The 16,884-nt window shown below is 47.5% G+C and overlaps 1 protein-coding gene across 4 annotated transcripts in view; it reads right to left on the bottom strand.

Moving 5' to 3' along the window:
• Positions 1-16,884, bottom strand: part of EXOC4 (exocyst complex component 4) — a 761,664-nt gene that overhangs the window by 112,350 nt on the left and 632,430 nt on the right. The gene's annotated exons all lie outside the window — the stretch shown is intronic.

Here is a 16,884-nt window from a genome sequence, read left to right as displayed (position 1 = left end):
GGAAGGAGCCCAATGGCACGGCCACTACACACAAGAAGAAATGAAGACTTGGAAGGTTAACTACTTTGCCCACAGGACACACAGTGGCAGAGCTGGGACTCAGGTTGTCCAATTCCTACAGCTCTCTTTCTTCCAGAGAGAGGGAGGACTGACATGGTAAAAGATGTCCGGGGATGTTAGGGAGAAAAACCGAGTCTCTGGGAAAGCTCTGCACAGACGGGGAAGCAGAGTCGTGCTGGTGGAAGTGGGGACAGGCCCCTGGGCTTTCCCACTGAAGTCTCTCCAAGGCTTTCTAAGCTCAAACACCTCAAGTGAGCAGAAGCTGCACTTGATTTAAGTAGAACAGACCAAATTCGGTTTCAAGCAGGCGGTGATTACCGAGGGCTGCCATCCATTCAGAGCGCTCTTCATTGGCCCAGCACTACAGCAGACGCCCGGGGTTGGAAGAAAGAGCTGCGGTGGAGCGAATGCTTATTAACAATGTTGATGCTACCAACAGGGACTCATGATTAGGCTTCACTCAACAGAAGGCTGCATTTGAAGGAGAAGCCATAATGGGCTGTGTGGGCTAAGTCAGCTACCAAGGCAGCAGAGTGCGGAGGATGGAGCGTGGAAACTAGCACGCACATGGAAATCTGACTTGGGGGTCTTGTAAAAGATCCTGGGTGGGACCCGAAAGTCTGCATTTCAAACTGGTTTCTGGCTCCTTGCCTGGGAAACATGCTTCCTTTGAGTAGTAAGGGCTGGAGCACAGACTTCGGAGTCAGGCAAACCGGGGCCTGGATCCTGAGCCGGCCACTTACTTGCTGTATGATGCTGCTGAAGCTCCCTGAGCATTCTCAGCTGGGGGGTGGCACTGGCCTGCTTTGAGATATTTTAAGAAGCAGATGAGGTGACACTTAAAGTCTTTATTGGGAAAATTTTAATACATGTAAAAGTAGAGAGAAGAGGGGAATAAATCCCCATGCAGCCACTGCTCGGCTTCAATGATCAGCAACTCTAGTGAGTGTCTCTTTCATATATACCCTTGTCCATAACTTTGAAGCAAAGCGTTCAGATGATATTCTTCAGGGCATACCACAGTGCCTGGAGCTTGGTGAAAGTTAACACACTCTAGCTATTATTATTCTTAGGTCTGTTGAAATGGTTGGTTTATGTAGTGTAACCGCAAGGGACGCTGTGATGAATAAATAGAAATAGCTAAGAGTGATCAGTAGTAAATAAATTAGACTTCAAGTGGAACTTTGTAATATCATAGCACATGTCACTGTGTTTCAGGGTCCAGACTTTTCTCAAAATCTTCAAGAGGTAAATGATTATGGCAGAAACCACTGGTTGGCTCTCCAGGAGCCATTATCTCATGCCTTCTCAGGAAAGGACCTTGACATTGTTGGTGTCAGCATGTACCCAATCTAAACAACAAAGTAAAACAACCCCCACTCGATTCCCCAGCCCCTCCTGCAGATGTGGTGGTCAATGGAATAACAACTGAAGTCAGTACATATGCTTCCAAGATGGCTCTTCCAAACAGTCTTAAAAGGACCTCGCTTGCCTCCCTTCCTCCTGGACCACAGCCATGGCATCAGGTGACCTTGAGCATGAAAATAATGCGGAGGATAATGGAGCCAAAGACAAGAGGGCTAGGGGCACCGGAGACATCATGGAGCTGCAATGCAGCCCCAGACAATCCACTCTGGGCTTCATCTTATAGGAGAGAAAATGAAACCTTGTTTGTTTAAGCCATTGCTATTCCAAGTTTCTGCTTCTAGCAGCTAAACGTAATTTCTAATGGACACAATGATCTAATTAGCATTAAGTGATGTCATCCTTGGAAAACTTTCTCTGAATTAGATATTCCTAAAATCAAGTTACTGGGAAAAGCAAAACAAAGTCTCCTCCATGATTTGAGCCCAGCAGACAGTTATAATATCTTCCCCCTGGCTGTCACTCAGTCAAGCTGTAAACACTTAGTTTTCTTAATCTGTCCTTATACATCAGCTCTCGCAGCCCCTTAATCATCTTTGATAGATATAACACCAAAAATGCCTCTGAGCTAGGTGGTTAAAAAGCAACAGGGGAGGCAAGCAGCTTGGAAAAGCAGGCTCGGAGCCATCTTTAAGCGTGGAGGTGTAACCCTGGGTGGGATGTGACAGTCAAGACAAATGTATTTCTGTAGACGTCTAAGCTGCCTGTGTGGGGATCCGAGGGCCCTGGGGATGTCTGCGGCGTGTTCCCCCGCCCGATGCCCGTCCTGTTTCCCTCCGGCTCACCGAGATTCGCTTCGCCTCCTCCGAAGGGAGAGCAAGAGACTGAGAAAGATACACACTCCTCGTGTTGAATACATAGTAGACATCTCATTTGACAGGAATTCATAATCACCCCAGCAACCTGGAGAGCGCACAGACGCCATGGCGGCGAGAGGAAATGATTGACAGCTACAACCACTTCGCACACACAAAAAATCACTCCTTTGAGGACTTGGTGTCAAAGAGCTTGGTGGATGGTTTTTGTGTTACAAAAACCTTAAGGGTATGGCTGTAGCTGCTAGACTGCAGATTTTTGTCTAAACTTTCTAATTTATTAAATACATGATGGTATATCCACACTATGGAAAAGTATGCAGCTATCAGAAATTATACTAGAAAATTATAGTAGAAAATACTTGATAACATCGAAAAATGTTGCATATAGCTTATTTTTAGCCACGATACGCAGCTGAATAAAATAAGCTCTTAGGAAACTGGACTATATAATAGTTAAAAAGAAGAATTACATATTTATATGAACTGAAAAAAGATTGAATGTCTAGATACCAAAATGTTAACTGAGTGACCGGATCATTTTTCTTGGTGCTTCTCCATATTTTCCACATTTTTTTCCAAAGAACATGTTTACTTTGCAATTAAAAACAAAAATTGGCCCAGCCGGTGTGGCTCAGTGTTTGAGTGTTGACCCATGCACCAAGAGGTCACCGGTTCAATTCCCAGTCAGGGCACATGCCCAGGTTGTGGGCTGGGTCTCCAGTGGGGGGCATGCAGGAGGCGGCAATCGATGTTCTCTCTCATCGACATTTCTCTCTCTCTCTCCCTTTCCCTTCCCCTCTCTCAAAAATCGGTAAAGAAAAAAACAAAAAACAACAAAAATTGGAAACCCTACCACAGATGAGAAAACCTTTCGCATGGACACATGAAGAACTCCGCCAGGGAGAACAGAGGGTGTGGGTGTTATAGCCACTTGCACCGACTGGGAGGCAACGGGGGCTTGGTCTGCAGCCTGGTCTGGCCTGGGCTCCGGGCGGTGCCCACTGCAGAGGGTCTCCCTGCCAGGCTGACGGCCACCCACCTCAGGGCCAGTGTAGTTTCTCTTTCTAGATCGGAATCTTTCTTACTCTTTATCGTCTGCTTATTGTGAAAGCACAGTATTTAATGAAGACGTCACATATTTTGAGTGCGATGGGTAACGATGATCATTAGGTGCAGTAACAGGTGCTCAGAGATCGCCCAGAGAGCACCTGACAGCCGAGCACAGAAATCAGATGAAGCCTGTTTGCTGTGGGGACCGCTGCGTCCCCTGTGAAGACTCCCTGTCACCACCAGTAGGCCAACATGCCCACACAGGGGCCTGTGACACTAATGGAGGGTGTGAAACCTGTTAAGCTCCATTTTCCTGCACAATTAGGATCTTTCTGACAAGACTTCACTTAAGAGAACTCTGCCGAGAGCGTGGAACCTGTTAAACTTAATTCCAGCACACAATCGGAGTCTTTCAAGAGGTCTATCTGACAGGGATTCATTTAAGGGAATTTTGCCAAAGATGCCTAAAATTGTCTCCATTTAGTCTTTAAATAATTCTGTTATCTACTGAAATCTTAGGAAGGAAAAGAATCTGCATTTCAGCAGGCTGAATGCACGCCTGAGAAACATCACAAACAGTCTCTGAGTGGCTGGTCTGCAGACCGGCGCTGTATCTGGTCCCGTAATGTACACACCAGCCTCCCTGCTCTCTCTCATTCCCCCAGTCACCACGACTGCTCCCTACTGCTGAGAGGTGAGCGCCCGGGAGCCCAGGAAACACCGCCTGAAGCCAGCCCCCTGTGATCCAGAACAGGGCAGGGGAAGGGTGAGGACCAAGGCAGCCATCCCATGCTGTGAGGTGGCATCCCCACATGGCTTCCTGGGAGGGGTTGGTACTGATTCACTGTCCTTTCCGTTTAGGTCAGCGACACGAGGAGCCACGCTGACCTGAGACGGAGGAGAGGCGATCCTAGACTGGAGAGGAAGGCAGTGACGGAGCCGCCTGGCCCCCTGCTGGGCAGAGGGCGAGTTCCTCCAGAGGATGACTAGCTGTCACCTTGTTTAAGCAGGTGTATGATATTTTGAGTCTCATGCTCTATCTACTGAGTTAGCCAGGAACTCCTAGGAGTATGACATTTTAAAATGTGGTAGAAGAGTGAGAACGGAGTCAGAACAACAAAGGGGTGAACCCTAAAAGTCCTAGGCCCGTTTGCCTTAAGATCCTATTCCCCCCCTACTCTGATCTGTATGGGGTGGGGGCCCCTGCAGGCTGTTCCCTAGGCTCTCAGTTGGGTACTGACCATGGGTGGCCCAGGGGAAGGAGAAGACAGCGCACTAACCCTCCCTCTGCCCTGGGTGATGTCTGAGCAGGGATGCTTCTCCTCGGCTCCATCTAGCTCCCATCACCCCACCTCCCCTGGGTGCCTCTCCAGTAAACGTTCTTCACTTTGGACTCCCAGCTACAGGAGAGTGGCTTCCTGCTGTTGCTAATCTAGGGGTTATCTTAGTGTCCCCTGTATGACACTCGGGCCCCATGAACCCATGTAACCAATTCCCTACATTGAATTCTCTCTAGGTAAATACTAGAAGTGGTTTCTGTTTTCCATGTTAGACCCTGACTCTCACAAGACCTAGTAATGATGTCTGACCGTCTTCAGTGCTACTGGAAATGGAGTCAAGTTTTGGCACAGGGATTGATTCGTCCTGTTGTGCAGGTCGAGGTGACCTGTAAAGATCACACAGCCATTATCTGTCAGAGTCTAAACTGATGAAGGTTACACAGCGAATGGTCAGGTCTCCTTCCCTAGATGCAGGGTAACACTGACTCCTTCCCATGAGATGCAACAATGACACTTCCACTTGCCACTTCCGCTCTTTCCGGCTGCTCAGCCTTCACCACTCTCACACCTGTCTAATCTGTCTGTGTCAAAAATAATGGGGGTGGCTCCGTTCCGACGGGTGCTCCAGCAGGTTTGCAGAAACGGTTTTTTTGAAATGATCTTGGCTAAACCCTTGTAAACAGGAAGGAATACCACAGTCCAGTTACCTAGATCACAGTACTACTTTTGTCCGGGAACCTGCTGAAACTCACCACCGTCTGCCCTCTTCTGGTTTTCGTGCGTGTGCGTGTCATCACGCACTATCGTGGGAGCAGCTATTTTTCATATGCGGTAAGTAACTGCTCCTCTTTGGAAAGTTGCCTCCTTTAGGAATTATAATCAAGGATTTTTTTTTATTTTTATCCTCACCCGAGGACATTTTTCCATTTTTTGTACAGATAGAGTGGGAGGGAGAAAGAGGAAGAGAGAGAGAGAAACATCGACGTGAAAGGGACACATCGAGTGGCTGCCACCCGCACGACCAACCAGGGCCGGGGACAAACTGCAACCGAGGTACATGCCCTTAGCGGGAACCGAACCCGGGTCTCTCCAGACTGCAGGCCGACGCTCTAACCGCTGAGCAAAACCGGCCAGGGCTAATCAAGGATTTTTTATTTGCTTCTTTTGCCTACTGTTTTTCTACCCTTGAGAACTTTGCAATGCTCTTGCCTGGCGAGGTGAGGCTGAGCTCCCTGCAATCTTCTGGGAGTAAGTTGGGGGCAATGGTTCTTGGGTGGTCTTTGCAATCAAGGTGAATATATGCAGCAATTTCTCTTATGTTAGGATCTGCTTGGGACTTAAAAAGTATTCATTCTTTCTCCTGGTTGCAGGGAAATCGGGGTTTCTGGGTTCCTACCCATTTAGAGATGAGAGCCAGGGCAATTAATCATGACCATCACTGAGGTGTGAGTGGAGGGGTGACCGCCAGCTCCTTCCCTTGTGCTTTTCAGTCAGCTTGCTCCTGGGACAGGCACAAGAGTCCAGACACACGGGTCTACGGCATCTGACACTGAGAGGGCTCTTGGTGGCTAGTCTAAGCCAGTAGTTCTCACCATGGTTCTATATTAAAAGCTTAACTAGAAAAACACACAAAATACCTGATGCTAAATTCCACCTGCAACAATTCCGATTTAATTGTCATGGGTGGGGCTCAGGCATGGGCATTTTAAAAAAGTAACAGCTTTACTGGGATAAAATTCACCCATTCAATATGTGCAGTTTAATGGGTTTTAGTATAGTCACAGAGGTAAGCAATCATGCCACAATTAATTCAGAACATTTCCATCTCCTCAAAAAGAAATCCTGTGCCCATTAGACTTTGCACCCACACCAACCTCGACTCCCCAGCCCTGGGAAACCACTAATACTTTGTCTCTGTACATCTCCCGACTGTAGACCTTCACATCTGATTCCTATTCATCTAAGTGGAGTCGCACAGTATGCTGTCTTCCGGGACTGGCTTCTTTCACTTAACATGCTTTCCAGGTTCACCCACGTTCAAGCATGTAGCAGTACTTCCTTCCTTTTATTACCAAATCACGTTCCATTGTATGGATATACCACGTTTTATGTACCTACCGCCCAGCTGACGGACATTTGGGCTGTTTCCAGTTTCTGGCTGTTATGAATGATGCTGCTGTGAACAGTAACGTCTGAATTTTTGTGTGGACGTGTGTTTACATTTCTCGTGGGCATATGTACCTAGGAGTGGATTGCTGGGTCATATGGTAGCTTTATTTTTAGCCCTTTGAAAAATGCCAGGTTGTCTTCCCAACCGGCTGCACCATTTTTAACACGTCCACCAGTAGCACCGAGGGCTCCAGTTTTCCCTCATCCTCGTTAACACATGACTACCTGTCTCTCTTCTCAGGACTGGTCATCCTAGTGGAGGTGAGGTAATGTCTCACTGTGTTTTCCATTTGCATTTTCTTGCTAGCTAATGATATTGAGCATCTTTTCATGTGCTTATTGACCATTTGTGTATCTTCTTTAGATGAATGTCAATTCTGATCCTACGTTAATTTTTTAACTGGGTCATTTGTCTTTTCATTATTGAGTCATTACATGTTTAGCAGATATTTACTAGGAATGCAGCCTTACCCAGGCCCTGTCCTAGTCCCTGGAGCAGGGTCCATGTCCACTAAAATGATTTCATACCGTACTAATATGCCGTGACCCAGCGTGTGAAAAATACTGTGTCCAAGTCTGCCTGGCTTTGTGACTGTGCCCCTGGATCGGACCTCTCGCAGGTGGCAAACATTTCCCGGGCGCTTCCTAGAGAAGCTGAGGCACCGGGAAGGTGTGCTCGCCTCGCTAAGCAAAGGGGGAGCTGAGCTAGAGCTCTCGCGACTTGCAGCGGCTTTACTGTTTCCCTCTGCCCAGGGGTCCAAATAGACCCCCACCCAAGACAGAAAAGCTGCCCTGGCTCACGGACCTGGACGTTCCTGAACACTCACCCGCCACGCGGTGCTAAAGGAGGGAGAACACACAGACCTGCCACGTCTCGGAGTAGAGCCCCTGAGTGATGACAGGCAGCTGCCTACTTCTCAGGAGCAGACTGCCTGATGGACGGGCCACTGCCAGCGATGGAGTAAATCAAAGCCTCCGACGGGAGACCAACACTCGCTGCAGCCGCTCCATGTTTACAGTCCACACAGGACTCGAGTGTACGTGGGACACAGAAGGGGAGGACACAGAACTCAAACTCGACACGAGAGACCTCGGAAGGCAAGGGAAGGAGAGCAGGTGCGTCGCCACGAGGAATGGCTGGTGAGAAGGGCAGGGTGTCCCCTGCAGTGAGGAGGAGCATGTGGCTTCAGCTGGGTCACAGTCCCCCTGAGCATGCGCCAGCTGGACCGCGGGCTGGGTGTGACAGTGATGAGGAGCCTTTCCAGGAGTGGCCTGGCCCTCTGCCAGCCCAGTCTTTAGGGTAAGTTCATTCTGACACGGGTGCTGAGGGGGGCCGTTATGCTCGAAGTCTGCTCTCGAGTCGCAGAATGTGTCACACACACTTGGCTCGAAGACATGCGTGGAGAGCTTTAAAGAGAAAGGACCCACAGCCCTGGCCTGTTTGGCTCAGCAGTTAGAGCGTCGGCCTGCGATCCAGAGAGACCCGGGTTCGGTTCCTGCTAAGGGCACGTACCTTGGTTGCAGTTTGTCCCCGGCCCTGGTTGGGTCGTGCGGGTGGCAGCCACTCGATGTGTCCCTTTCACGTCGATGTTTCTCTCTCTCTCTCTCTCTCTTTTCCTCTCTCTCCTCCCACTCTATCTGAACAAAAAAATGAAAAAATGTCCTCAGGTGAGGATAAAAAAAAAGAGAGAGAGAAAGGACCCACGACAGAAGTGACAGCGCTCCTTCCTAAAAGGACACACTCCCAGCACCAGCCCTCCCACTGTTTTCGTCACGCTCCCAGGTCATGCTCCAGCAGGGGACACGGCCACCACCGGTCAAACACACAGAACAGAGAACCCCAAACCGCTGTGCAGCACGGCTGGGCAGCGCTGGGACCCCTCGCTGCTTCCGAGGTTCCCGGGCGGCTACTGCCCTCACGCTCCCATCCTGACCCTCGCTCTGAACACGTAATGGAGAGGAAGCATACAGGTTGGCGAATGGCCATATTCATAATCAAACATGATCATCTTCAAACCTTGAAATCATTTTGATGTGACAGCACAAAGACTGAACACCCACCGAGTGTCCGCATTCATATTACAGACAAGACCCTATCGCCCGAATACCAGTCCTGGAGCCCCGCACTGGCCAGTGCACACGCCGTGGCTCGTTTACGACCGTCTTCCTTCTCTCCACGAGGCCTTCCTCCCAGTTATCCTAACGCAGTGACTGACCGAGAGCCAACACATGGTGAGAGGAGGGAGGGAGGGAGGGAGGGAGGAAAAGCTATTTTTTACAGAAAAATATCAGCTAATAAATGTTTCAGTTCATCCAAGGATGCTAAAATGATTGGGTGAAAGGTTGTTGGAGAAGAGGAACATCACATGGTCTCACGTTACCCCAGATTATTACTTAATCATAAAAGGAAGTAAATGCAGCTGTCAACAGGGGGCTCTGACAGTCCCCACCCTGACCCAGTGGTCACACCCGGCACTGCCCACCCCGTGGTGTCCCGGCACGATGTGCGCTCAGCGCAGAGTCACAAGGACACTGAGGCGCTCACCTCTCTGCCTGATGACTGGCCTGGACCCCTCAGCGACAGATTCCATGTCGTGAAAGACAGAGGGAGTTGATGGGACTTGGTAGGTCTGTACCCCTAGTCAGAATTAGTGGAACTCAGAACTAAGTCACATGACAAGAAATTCTGTCAATTTTCTCTAGAATTATAGTTTTAGTTTAAGTTAACCTTTTTTCTTCCTCTGCAGCATGACTTTTGTTCTTTGGCCTGCATTACTAACAGTACATCCCATACATGAAACAGTTCACTTCTTCATGTCTGACTGATTTCTAATCTCTAAGGTAAAATTACAGCTCAGATTTTAGTAAAACAGTTAAGTATTTGCACTTCGCTATGGACTGATATGTATCCTCCCCCCAATTTATATTTTGAGGCCCTAAACCCCTCAAAGTGATGGTGTTTAGAGATGGGATGTTTGGAAGGTAGTTCATTCATGAAGGGGGAGCCCTCATGGGTTATGTATGCTTATAAGAAGAGACGTGAGAGAGAGAGCTTCTTCTTTTTTTTTTTTTTCTTCTTTTTTTTTTTTTAATCCTCACCCAAGGACATTTTTTTACTTTTTGTTCAGATAGAGTGGAAGGAAGAGAGAGAGAGAAACATCGACGTGAAAGGGACACATTGAGTGGCTGCCACCCGCACGACCAACCAGGGCCGGGGACAAACTGCAACCAAAGTACGTACCCTTAGCGGGAACCGAACCCGGGTCTCTCCGGACCGCAGGCCTACGCTCCAACCACTGAGCCAAACCGGCCAGGGCGAGAGAGCTTCTTCTTTAAAAAAAGAATTTTTTTTTCTTTATTGATACTAGAGAGAGAGAGAGGAAGGGAGAGGGAGAGGGAGAGAGAGATAGAAATAGAAATATCAATGAGCGAGAACATTGATTGGCTGCCTCCTGCATGCCCTCACTGGGGATCGGGCCCACAACCTGGGCATGTGTCCTGACCGGGAATCGAACCAGTGACCATTTGGTGCATGGTCGATGTTCAACCACTGAGCCACAGCAGCCGGACAAGAGATCTTTCTCTTTAACATATGAGGACACAGCAAGAACACAGGCGTCTTCGAGCAAGGAAGAGAGGACTCATCAGGAACTGAACAGGCCTGCACCTTGACCTTGGACTTCCCAGCCGGTGGGACGGTGAGAAACACATTTCTGTTGTGCAGGCCACCCGGTCTACAGGATTTGGTGATGGCAGCCGGAGCAGAGGAGGACACACCACTCTTAAGATTCCATGTACCCTCCCCTATTCGTGCCGTGACTTGTAGATCAGGAACACGTGCACTCCGCACACACTCACTGGTCAGCCACATGCGACACGCTCTCGCCAGCACCCGGCACCACAGTCCTGGAGCAGCTCTGACCTCACCTGCACCGCTGCCACCAGGGCTGAATCCTGATTTGACTGAGGGGCTTGTTCTCAAAACCCTTTACGGGCCCCTTCTGCTTTTATGACAATGTTTTTCTAGAAAATAACAATCATCAAAGAATTGACTAAATGTTCTTATAAAAACAGCTGTAAAATGGAAGGGTGTGATTCTGAGACAGCAGATAAATGGTGACTAGTTACAGAAAATATGCCATAAATGTAAACATGCTAACACTAGAATCCCAAGGAGCAACTAAAAAATAGGAAAATCATATTCAACGTCCACAGAATGGAAAGAATGCACTGGGCACACTGACTCTACACAGGGCTCCAACTGAGTCTACAGTATAAAATACAACATAAGAACACAACTCACTGCACATTAAATATGACCTAATATGCTAGTGATCTCTCTCTCTCTCTCTCTCTCAAAAAAGAGCCTAGACGTTGTAGAATCAAAAGCTGCCCTTCACAGATGAGGGACAGAGGTGCAGAGGAGGGAGGGGACCTGGCTAAAGGCACCCCAAAAATTAGGGGCAGGTGGCGCAGAAACTCAAGACTCGGTCTCAGGGTTTTCTCCACACTCTCTCTGCCTTATTTTTTGGTACCGAGGAGCTGAGTACACTGATGTATCAGTGGGTCACGACGGGGAAACGCTCCATGGAGACCGAGACGAGGTAATGACAGCGGGAAGGCCCCATGTCTCCGGGCCAGAGCCACCGGCCGAGTCCCCACACACTCAACGTGAAGAAGGTGCTGAAACGCTCAGGGAGCCTGGCACAGAGCGCGGCTTCCTTTAGCCACTGGAGCCCGGCCACTACGCAGTCTTTGTAGAACGTTGTCAGGCTACAGTGGATACAAACAATGAAGATACACATTTTTGTCTGTAGGTTCTGGGATTTCCAGGCCTATGTAGTTTTTTTCAGCCAGGAGCCACTGTAAATTATGTATTTATTCAAATAGCAACAGTTTCCCATAAAGAACATTTCTTAAGCTTCAAAACAGATGATCAATATATAGGAATAAAATAACCAATCATTGCTTATAAATTGAACATATACTTTGGATTTTCAACTAACAGAAATGATTACAGATTTAAAAGTCAAAGTTTATACAGCACTGAACTTTCTCATCTGAGTAGTCCAGCTTATTGACCATTCGGGTTGTTTCTCAAATTGCCACACAATTTCCTTTCGAAGAATCTAAATCTAGTCGGAGCACACTAACAGCTCATCTCAAGCAAGAGCAGTGACCCCGCCCGTGCAGCTGAGTGGCAGGTGTTCAAGGAAGCACTCCTGGACCAGAGGGGAGGGACTGAGCAGTGGGGAAGGGTGTGCAGGTCTCGGGAGAAAGACGAGGAAGAGATGGAAACCCCTGGGCAAAGTGAGATACCAGAGACGGGTAAACGCTTTGCATAAAACTGCAGAAAAGTAAAGATGGTTTAAGGCTAAGATCTTTTTTCAGGGATAAAATGATGTCAGAGTGCCAGTGTGTTTGCAGAGAACTGACAAACTGGCAGCGAACAGTCACGAGGTTTGAGAATGTGTGGAAACTTTTTTAAGCGAGTGTACATTTAAAACCTCAGACATAACCACTCGAAGTTAAAAACCAATCATGAGCAGTGACCCCTGGCCCACCCCTCCTCAACCTTAGTCCTGTGCCCCCAAAAGACGGGCCTACAACTTTAAAAAAAATTATTTCTATTTTTTCTATTGGTTATATCTACCTCATTACATAATTTTTTGATGTATGAATATTAGACATTTTATTCTGACCTGCTGCTCAAAGGACGGGTGAGGAATTAATTAGCATATTATGTTCCTTTTCCCATCCCCAATGCTCTTCCTCCCCCTTCCTAATGTAGTTATATTGTCACTTTTAGTGTTTACACTGGTGTTTAGAAATATATTTACACATATCTTTACCTCCAGAGGAGCACTCACCCACTACAGCCTGCTTACCTGTCTGACTCCCTAAGACTGTGGGCTCCCACTCAGGAGGAAGCAGGACGGAGTGTGCGGCAGGTTTCGGGGAGGAAATGCTGGAGGAGTTGATGTCTGAAGGTAGGTGGGGACAGCTGCACTGGGCAGGTAGGGAAGGTAGGTGGGGACAGCTGCACCGGGCAGGTAGGGAAGGTAGGTGGGGGACAGCTGCACCGGGCAGGTAGGGAAGGTAGGTGGGGACAGCTGCACCGGGCAGGTAGGGAAGGTAGGTGGGGACAGCTGCACCGGGCAGGTAGGGAAGGTAGGTGGGGACAGCTGCACCGGGCAGGCAGGGAAGGTAGGTGGGGACAGCTGCACCGGGCAGGTACGGAAGGTAGGTGGGGACAGCTGCACCGGGCAGGTAGGGAAGGTAGGTGGGGACAGCTGCACCGGGCAGGTACGGAAGGTAGGTGGGGACAGCTGCACTGGGCAGGTGGGGAAGGTAGGTGGGGACAGCTGCACTGGGCAGGTGGGGAAGGTAGGTGGGGACAGCTGCACTGGGCAGGTAGGGAAGGTAGGTGGGGACAGCTGCACCGGGCAGGTGGGGAAGGTAGGTGGGGACAGCTGCACTGGGCAGGTGGGGAAGGTAGGTGGGGACAGCCGCACCGGGCAGGTACGGAAGGTAGGTGGGGACAGCTGCACCGGGCAGGTAGGGAAGGTAGGTGGGGACAGCTGCACCGGGCAGGTAGGGAAGGTAGGTGGGGACAGCTGCACTGGGCAGGTAGGGAAGGTAGGTGGGGACAGCTGCACCGGGCAGGTAGGGAAGGTAGGTGGGGGACAGCTGCACTGGGCAGGTAGGGAAGGTAGGTGGGGACAGCTGCACCGGGCAGGTAGGGAAGGTAGGTGGGGACAAGCCGCACTGCGCAGGTAGGGAAGGTAGGTGCAGGGCGAGCAGGGGGCTTTCTGCGAAGCGGATGGGCGTGGCAGAGACCTAGCAGTCAGCAGGAAAGGGCATGTGGACTGGGAACCTGACTGCATTCAACAGGGAAAGAAAGTCAGGGTGGAAAGGCAAGTGTCCCTTCCGACCTGGCAGGGAATTTGAGCCTGCAGCAGAGTAGCCATCAGCCGAGACAGATTGGGGAAGGGGACCGCAGGCCCAGGCCTTTCTCCAGGTGACCCTGGACTCTCAGTACTCGCCCTTGTCGGAGGAACACCTCCTCCTGCTCCTGCCCCGGCTAGAAAACAGGTGTCCTTCGCTCCACCAGAGGCACAGGTCGTCATTGCCAGGCACCCTTTCTGAAGGGCTGAGTGCGACTGAATTAGAGGGATTAATCTTTTCCCCTTTATTAAGAATGGTATTAAATGTACACCTAAGTGAAAAAATTAAATAATTGCATGATTTGAAAATTAAACAAATAAAATGTAGAAAACACTCTACAGCAATGTTTAAATGATACAACCAGATCATTATAATCCTCAAATAACTGTCTAAATAGACTAGCATTTATGCAATGTATAGGAGAGATTTTGTCTTTTTTTTTTTTCATTTACTGCCAATCATGTTAACATGTCATATCACTTTGATATAATAACAAAGTGCCTAATTCAATCTTCTTAAACATTACCTGATATGTATGTAGCCGGGTCTCCAGTTAACTACCTGTCTTTTTTGTTTAATCTTGAGATTTAAGTCTGCTTCTCATCCAGCCTGGCCTGGCCGTGTCCTACGTCTGCCTATGACTACCTTGTTCAACTGAGGGGAAAAGAACATTTTAGCAAAGCATCCGCCACCCTGTATTTATTTCTTCATGTAGCCTGTTTTCTGACTCAGCTTTCCTTTTACAGTTATATTTGAAAGCAATATTAAACACAGAGACAGTGGAATAAATGCCTTCATTCTAGTAAGCAGTTTGTTCAAGCGAGCTAAAGTCTTTTTTTCCTGCACCAGATCTTTTGTTTCTTCAAATGTATCTCAAGATTCTTCAATAACTATAGTTATCTGGAACCTTTTAACAGCTGTTGCTTAGGTTGTTTTGAGAACCTTTTAAACTTCCAAGTAAAATTTTTCTGGAAATGTATGCTCTACTTTATTCCTACCATGTCTACACCTACATACATTCCTAGGCCCACTAGATTCTGCTTCTCTTAATTGTCTAATATGAGCTGGAGGTAGAAACTAAAGTGATATAAAGACCTAGCAAAGGCAAAAACAACAACAAAAACCCACTGAGAATTAGAACTCAGGCCTGCAAGCTTCTAAAAGGAATTTGTTATTAGACATACACCTTCAAGGGAGGCATTTTCTTCCAATGAAGGCAACTGGCTCACTGTTCTTTACATTTTGTTCTTTTCATTTGAAGAGTGAGTGATCCGATTGTGATTCAGTTTTGTCCGTTCAGCATTTTCTGAGGACCTGTGGTGTACACTGGGGTTCCACAGAGGAGGAGAAGTGCAAACCTGCTTTCTGCTTTTAGTGACTAGTCTGTCTCTCTTCCCTATTCAGGACTGCGTCATACTCCATCTGAAACCCACGTCATTTGTTTTATATCATTTTTATATTTTCATTCCCTCTGTACTGTCTTCGTTCTCTTTTCATAGCGATTATTTTCTTTTCTTTGATTCGGCAGACAGAAAACTCAGACAAAGATAAGACAATCAGTTTTAAAGCATCTACATCCCTGGTTTCAATCTTCTGCCACTCCCCCTGCCCCACAATAACTGGATATTCTGTTACCAACTTGTTATTGAAATGGAGAGAACCCACAACAATGTAATGCATGAAATATAATGCAACGAGTACTAATAATTACACGTGAAATCTAGAGTAAAAACACCTATATGATAAAGGTTTTTGACTTTAGTAGAAAGTGATTAGCATATCAGTTAAGATTATGGTAATCATTGAAAATGAAGGAAGAACTCAATGTCCAAAAAATACAAATTCCTGATCCATTTTTAGGCTGACCCATCATAGTGTGGTAGCTCTGGGGGTCAGACTACCTGGGCTCAACTAGCTACACCAATTTCATGGCTCCGTGAATTTGGATGTTACTTAATTTCTCTGCACCTCAGTTTCCTCGTCTCTTGAATGGGAATAACAGCACCTGAAAACTCACAATGTCGCTGTACAGTGCCAGGCACGAGCTGGCTGACTGCCGTAACTGTAGAAATAGATTGCACATCTTTCCAGAAAGGTGAATCTTTAATGTTCATCTTTCTGTGTGCTGGAGTTCAAGATTAATTTGTAGGGTTTATATCTAGGGTGGGCAAAAGTAGGTTTACAGTTGTCTGTATGGAAAAATAATTAATAAATAAACTGTGTTTTGCTTATTCACAACTGTATTTTTTCACTTTTACCACCAAAAAGCTCCGGTCCTGGTTCTGCTAATTACGTCTATCCACTGAAGGGTTTTCAAACCTGGCTCTGGAGAAATTATTCTTTTTTTATTTTATTTTATTTTTGTTACAGATGTTTCTCTTTATTCCCCCATTGACACCCCGATCCCTCCCCCCCAGTATTGTTGTCTGTGTCCATTGGTTATGCATATATGTATATAAGTTCTTTGGTTTGTCTCTTCCCTCACCCCTGCACCCTCCTCTGAGGTTTGTGGTTCATATGTTTTGATATTCTCGGGCCCTGAGTGAAATGAGGCTCAAAGATTTTTTAGGACAGTCTTTCTAATACATGTGGCCCCCAACTCCTAACAACCGCTACTCATCACCTTTACTTCTCCCAACATGTTACCCCTTCTGGTAATTACATCTCCAGAAAGTAGGACTGCTTTTATCAGTGGACATTCATTGATCTCAAAAGAAAAAACATATACATGCATGTGACAGGTGCAAAGACAATGGCTAGAAAGCCTGCTTTCAGCTTGGGAACAAAAGGATATTTGCTATTTTTCTTTTTTCTATTAAAGCCCTGGCTTGATGTATTTTTTCCCCCTCTATTCAAAGTTAAGCCTGGAAATAATACATTTTATTTTTTAGTTAAAAAATAAGAATAGGAAAAGGCCTTGTTTAGTAATGAAGGGAACATGACCTTTATTCAATGCAAAGGGCACTGGATTCTATATTCATCCATCTGCCAAATAGCCCTCTAAGCTTTAAAAACTAATTATAGGAGGCGAGTGTGACTTTTCAGTCTTTTGGCTCACGCCATGCTCTATGGTGCTCTAATGTGTGAAATCAAGGCTCTCTGTCAAAGCTACCGCGTTGGAATATCAATGAAGA

Source organism: Molossus molossus, unplaced genomic scaffold (genome assembly GCF_014108415.1).
Source record: "Molossus molossus isolate mMolMol1 unplaced genomic scaffold, mMolMol1.p scaffold_m16_p_7, whole genome shotgun sequence".
NCBI lineage: Eukaryota > Metazoa > Chordata > Mammalia > Chiroptera > Molossidae > Molossus > Molossus molossus.
Note: the sequence above shows the minus strand (reverse complement) of the source record. Positions and strands in the feature narration are given on the sequence as shown.